The sequence below is a fragment of the Erithacus rubecula genome (assembly GCF_903797595.1).
Source record: "Erithacus rubecula genome assembly, contig: SUPER_Z_unloc_3, whole genome shotgun sequence".
Taxonomy (NCBI): Eukaryota; Metazoa; Chordata; class Aves; order Passeriformes; family Muscicapidae; genus Erithacus; species Erithacus rubecula.
In genome coordinates this window covers 4665210-4671209 of record NW_027635944.1, presented here as the reverse complement: position 1 = coordinate 4671209, position 6000 = coordinate 4665210, and positions in this window count along the sequence as shown.

The following is a 6000-nucleotide window of genomic DNA, read 5'->3' as shown; positions in this document are numbered from 1 at the left end:
TTTAAAAATTATTACCACCTTTCAATGATTAAACATTAAGCATTGTTCCTTTTATGAAATCAGAATTATGTATTAACTGCCAAAGCAGAAAATGAACTTGATGTTAGTCATTCAAGATACATAAAGTTTTTGTTGTTGTTCTTCTAACAGCAGCATATAAATTTAAAGCACTTTATCCAGTCTCCTCTTCCTCCTCTTCAGTTATCTTCTTTTTTTATGTATTTTGTCATCTCACAGCTATTCAAATAACCATCATATTACGTATTGGTTTTAGGGAATCCAGCCTGCGATAGAGGAACATTTCAACAGGCTTTAATGCCATGTTGCTCTGCACAGTATTTGAATGTTTTCACATAAATTGGTGGGGGATCTTATGTTGTTGTGGGTTTTTTTTTTTGTTTGTTTGTTTTTTTGTTTGGTTTTTTTTTTTGTTTTGTTTTGTTTTTGGGCTTTTTGGGGTTTTTTTTTGGTTTGTTTTTTGTTTGTTTGCTTGCTTTTAAAATGTTTTGTTTTTAATAGGTACTTGCACTCAAATAATTCAGTTTTTTTAAGAAAAGACTGCAATATGGTAGGTCAGATGCAGCATTCGTACCATTTTTCTTCCAGGCAGTATTTAGGATTATTTTGAACTCTGCTCTTACAACCATCTCTTTTTTGTTTCTATGTAATTTCCAGCCAATATGACATGTGGGGAGAAATATTCGTGGCATGCTACCAAGCAGTTTGCACACTCTGAATAAGAGACACAGTGATCTTTCTTGAAAAAAAAAACCAACAATAAACCCCAAAAAAGCATAATTATATGTTCAGAGGGCATTAACAATTGTGCAACACATCCTCTCTAACTGTAAGTCAAGTTGCATTATATTGTTTTCACTACAGAGAGCCTGTAGTGGATCAGATTCTATTTGAAAACAGAATTGTGAAAACAGATTATATCAGGATGAGACTATAACATGCCCTTTTTATGCATACTGAGTGGAAGTCTGAAAAGGTTTAAATGTTTCATAAAATACATAGAGGCTTTGGCATTTGGGTTTGCTCTGTGTTACCCTCTCAAAATACCTGAAAAAGAAAACTCAAGGGACTGAATTAACGTTTTAAATTATGACAATGTACTGTACTTATGTACAGTACAACTTACTGTATTATGTGACATGAAAATCAGGACAGAACTAAGTGATTTCAAATTAACACAATCATTTCTTTGCCAAAGCAACAGAATCATAACCAATCAAAACAATGGTGAGTTGATATTCCTTGTTTTTCCAGAGCTTGAAAATGTGATGCTCCCACCAGCTTTTAAAATGCCACAGTATTGACTACTTTGCATTACTCTGATGTTCCATTGAAATGACTCTTCTAAATTGAGTGGGTCTGTACAGGAACACTGTTAGCAGGCTTTATTCCTTGCCTAATCTAAAGAGGTTTTAAAGAATGACACATCCCATCTGGATTACTTAGGTTTCTTTCACCCTTTATCCTCCATTTCTACAAGCAGAGGCAATCAGTTCTTGAAAAAATGAGATGACTTAGAATAGGAAAAAAAATTGATTCTTGCCCTCTACTCTGGCGAGACTCTGCCCTGTAGTACTGTGTTTACCTCTCGGGTCCATATTAGAAGAGGGATGTGGATCTGTTGGAGCAAGCCCAGAGCAGACCACAATGAGAGTCAGAGGGCTGGAGCTACTCTGCTGAAGAGAAGGCTCCGGGGAAACCTCAGATCACCTTCCAACATCTGAAAACCCCCTCCCTCTGAATTAGCATCATGTTGAAATTAAGGGGCTCTCAGGCAAAGATATGAGGATAGGAATAACAGCTTTTTACCAATGTGTGTAACAAGGCAAACAAACAACAGCTATGGCATCAACACCAAGCAGAGCAGGAGCCCAGTTCTGTATCAACCCTCCTCCTCCAAAGCCAAGAGAAGAGACAGAGAACAAATGTCCCCTCTCTCCTTTTATTCACTTCTGAATCTCCCCAATCTCAAGGATTTAGCCATCAGTGCTCCTTAGCATGTCAATGGGGAAAATTCCACAGGCAAAGTGGAAAAGAAAAAAAAAAGATCATCCCCCACAGGCATGAAGTGACAGGACAAGGGAGAATGGCTTTAAATTGTCAGAAGGCAGGGTTAGATTAAATATTGGGACAATATTCTTCAGTGCTAGGATGGTGAAGCCCTGGCCAGGGGAAGCTGTGGCTGCCCCATCCCAGTAGTGTTCAGGGGGAAAAGGCCTTGGAGCAACCTGGGGTAGTGGAAGATGTCCTTGACCTTGGAGAGGGGTGGAATTAGATGATCTTTGAGTTTCCTTTTAACCCAGACCATTTTGTGGTTCTATGATTCCATGAATTGCTGAGTTAAATTTCCACATCCTTAACAATTTTCAGAATTTCTCTTAGCCATATTGGATACACTTGATTATAGACCAGCTGTTCTTGATTTAAAATAAGGATACAGAAAGATGACATAGGTCTCTTAGTGCAATCTTTGAATTAGAAAAAAATTACAGCATGGCATTGAGTTAAGAGGAGTTTTCTTTTTGAGGCCAAATTCATCATTACACGATTCTTAATATTGAAAGATATTTTGCTAATCTGTGCAACAAAATAGCAAAGAAAAAATATTACTCTTAATGAAGGCTGAGAAAGACATGACAAAAATTACAACTGAATGTACAAAAAATAAAAGCAAAGGTACAAAAATGAAATTAAAAGAAAAATGTTTCCCATCTCCCTTCCTCCCCCTCCACTGGGGGCAAGTATGATAATGCACTTTATGACACAGCTGAGCAAATCCTCCTTCCAGATGTGGACCTGTCTTGGCCCTTCATATGAGTCACTATCACCCTGGAAGGTGATTTAATAAAGCAAGATGGAGATAGGCAGCTCCTACTGCTTCAACATGGCAGTTTTTACATGCAAAACATGGTCTCTTGTACTCTGTGGCTGGACTGAAGTCTATGTTAACAGGACTGCTGTTTTTTCAATAAGTCTCAACAATTTAAGATCTTAAGAAGTTGGTAATGTGTAAAACTCTTGGTGTGACACTGATAATAAAGTTTTCATATTGCTGCTTGTGGAATTGTTGGTACTCTCACTAGCACTGCAGAGCAATTTATCTGAGACCTTGCTTTTCCACTGACATGGTTCTACTCTCAAATATGCCATATTTTCTGCACCTGATAGGTAGGACTTGCTTTAATTTCTTCCAAGAGTCTGATATGATCCATGCTCTTAAGGTAGGTGATGAGGCATGGTAAAGTTCTAACAAAAATTGCATATATTCTTGCTATGCTGGCATCCAGACTGAGGGATGGAAAAAGGCAGAATGTGGCCAAAAGCTGTCATTCATACAAGGAGGTAATGTCAGGCATTCCTGTTGTCCAGGTGCTCTATTCCCTGGGAAACAGAGGTGATGCCAATAGGTGGATTGGCTGGTTAGGACAGTAGAGTGGTTGGAAGGGTGAGAAAGCAAAGGAGGAAGGAAAATGCAGAATTACTAGACTGTTAGGTACATATGTAACTAAACACTGATTTATGTCAATGCAAATTTTCGTTCCCACAAGAATACATAGTCCAGAGGAAATCTGAGTTACAGATATGGGAGTTCAGTTGTAGACTGGGAACAGTATTTTGTGCACTGCTGTAAATCACATAAAGAAGCCCATAACTTTTAAAATTATTATCTGCTTTAACTGAGGCCTGGAATAGCCAGGCTTTCAAAGGCAAGACCAAGTAAGAGCAGGAGGTTAGCACAGGAGGTAATCTCCCAATCCCCCGTGCCCCTAATACACAAAACCTCAGGAGCAGCAATATTAAGAAGCATCCTTTCTGGGTGAGAAGGGACACTGTCTTCTCTCGTGCAATGTAACATGAGCTAACCTGCTGCTGTGGAGAGATCTCTCCCTACAGTGAAAACCATATTGAAAAGATAGTAGGCTCAAATACCTACACAGTGAAAACCAGTGAAGACCACTGCTAGCTCTAAATCCATTAGAAAAGGACTGTAACCTTGTCTGAAATCTGCCAGTCTGACTTTGTTCCTCTGGGAATTGCTGACCACTATCTGGCATAAATTTAAGAGAAGCCAGAATCCTTTAATTCCATCATGGTTCTCCTATGCTCGCCTGCTGCAGGGACTAGGTGTGCCCATTGATTGTGTAAGCCAAGACAGCTCCTTGTTTCCTTTTTACCATGCACACTGCAATTTTTCATTAGTTAGAACACTAGTTTATAGTCTTCCCTAATTTTCTATTCACTGTGCTAAATCCTGCTACTGTTATAAGGACATATACTGCTGTTTACACAGCACAATTTCAAAAATACAGCCAAAGCCTCATGTATTCATATTATATACTCTGTGATTGATACAGTTCTCCAAACAGCTCATCTTTCACTGTTTTACAGAAATGAAGTTGGAAAAATCAATATGCCTTTGCTCTTTATGAGGAAATGGATAACCCTGCAAACTGTGCACTAGTGAAGGTTGTAAAGCTATTCACAGGTGCTGAAAAAGCAGCAAAACAACTATAAACTATAAACTATACACCAGCATATCTTGGAAAGTCTCAGATTAAATTTGAACAGTGTTAATGAGTTGTCATTTAAATATCAAATGAAACTAGTACTAGTTGTAGCTAACTGCTGTTGTAATAATTGCCCCATGCAGCAGATGCCATACATCAGATGCAATGTTTAAACTTTCCCTTTTCCTAACCATCATGAATGTCATGTTGAAGCATATATATAATAACTTCCAGACCTTTCAAAGCAATTTGGCTCAGCATTATCACCATTAAACCTTTAGGTACCTCTGATTTAAATAAAATAGTGAAATGACAGCTAATTTAATTGTTTAATACCTTTTATATTATTATTTTATTTATTATTATTTTATTTTACATTATTTTATACCTTTATAATACAGTAAGTTAAAATTGAATTATCACTGTGTGAAATGTTTAGGTTATTCTAGAATGCCACCACTTAATCCACCACTTAAAAATTATACCATGAGTTACATCACTTAAAACTATAGACTACATATGCTCCTACTCATAGTAGTTTCATGCTCTGAAACTGATTTCAAAGTCAACAACAGAAATACAACTAACTTAAAAAACTGCTAAATACAAGTAAATTCCATTACAAGCAATAAACATAATAGTAATCAAAAGAGTTGTAAGTAGACTATGTGAGAAGTAATGTTCAAATAAACACATTATAAGGTCAAGAAGTTTAGGAGTCTGGGCAGTTATATATACACACAGCATTTTACCTATTAAATCTAGCAGTTAGATTAATTTAGTGTCTTAAGTCATAGAATCCTATAACAAAAATAGCTAAGAATCAAAGTCAGCATATTGGATTTTAACAATCCATTTCTTCTTTCTAATTAAGAAACATACTTCAATGGAAAAATTCATTCCATGATGGAAGACATATAGAAATTAAACTGTAGGTAGAACAACAGAACATCTAAACTGTAACACAGGAAGGAGTTTATTCCATGTGAGTATAAACGTGCACAAAAACAGGAATTTTCATATACAAAATGTGTAAATGTGACCTTAGACACAGTTACTCATTTTGTAAATACATTTTATATGTCTCACATGCAAATACTAGTTTCTGCACAGTCAGTGAGTGTATACAGAAGATTTGATGGCACCATGTAAGCAGATATTTTAGAACTTAACTAGGTTCATACAGGTCTGATGTCCAGGATCTGGCCACATCTTACATAAAGAAACACCTGATACATGAATCAGCATTTTCTTTCCTTACTTTTCAGTTTTCAATGGTACAATCTATGAAGATGTTAATTTAAAAATGCAGTTCCAAAAGAATTTTATTTAGGTATCTTACATGGAAATATTTTTTTCCCTGGAAATTTATATGAAAATTCTAAATTCAAAGTAACTTCCACTAATATTATTTTATAAGCTTTATTATGCAAACATTCCTTGAAAAGACCAATCTGTATCTTACATTTTGCTT